Source organism: Poecilia latipinna, unplaced genomic scaffold (assembly GCF_001443285.1).
Source record: "Poecilia latipinna isolate Pla-1442-1.1 unplaced genomic scaffold, P_latipinna-1.0 Scaffold9821, whole genome shotgun sequence".
Taxonomy (NCBI): Eukaryota; Metazoa; Chordata; class Actinopteri; order Cyprinodontiformes; family Poeciliidae; genus Poecilia; species Poecilia latipinna.
The window spans coordinates 1-848 of NW_015122437.1; the positions used below are offsets into that span (position 1 = coordinate 1).

The 848-nt window shown below is 32.5% G+C and overlaps 1 long non-coding RNA gene across 1 annotated transcript; it reads left to right on the plus strand.

Annotated features, from left to right (window-relative positions):
* Nucleotides 1-9: 9 nt before the first annotated feature.
* LOC106944432 (uncharacterized) lies at nucleotides 10-671 on the plus strand. The gene is made up of 2 exons (XR_001424285.1): nucleotides 10-147; nucleotides 324-671. It is a non-coding gene; the product is annotated as an uncharacterized LOC106944432 (long non-coding RNA).
* The last annotated feature ends 177 nt before the right edge of the window (nucleotides 672-848 follow it).

Sequence of the window (848 nt, forward strand, 5' to 3'; positions counted from 1 at the left end):
TATATATATATATATATATATCGATCTATCAATCTAGTTTGAATATGCTGTATATTCTTCTTGATTACAGTATTTGATGACCACTGTTGGTGTGCGATGTGCGCTGCATACAAAGCCCCGGGGTCTGGCCCTGGAATGACAGACTGGGTGAGAAATCAAGAGTTGTCAATGTAAATTTCAGAATTAGACACAGGAAATAACTCTTGGGAGCCATGAAATGTTTTATATAATAAATGACAAGCAATTAAACACCAAACTGTGTGACAGGAGATGAGTAAGTTCAATACTGCTAAACATGTATATTTTCTTGTATTTGTGAACAGATCCAGTGTGACAACTGTGACCGATGGTACCATGCCCTGTGCATAAATATGAAGAGCACAGAATTTCAAAAGAAAAAAACAGGCAGTTGGAAATGTGTATTGTGTAGTTAATCTGAAAACTAGAAACTGTGTTCATTATTGTTCGAAATACGTTTAGAAAATATCTGTGGAAAATGAAAATGTAATATGTTTGTGTGGCATTGATGCTATGTGTGATGTATAAAGTGTACTGGAATCATTTCAAATTGATTTGAAGTAATTTTATGATGTTATCTGAAAGCTATTGAGCAACAATCTTAAACTTTAAGGAAAAGATTCCTAAAAATTATAAAATAAAAACATAAAACATAAATCAAATGTCTGTGCCTCATCTATAGGGACTAGTAGAATTATTTCAAAGTGATTTTGAGTCAATAGGTCACATGACCTGGAAGCTATTGAAGAAAAACACTCAATTTTGATGAAAAAAATTCCTAAAAAATGGAAAATGGCTAAAAATGGAAAACAAATGTCTGTGCCTCATCT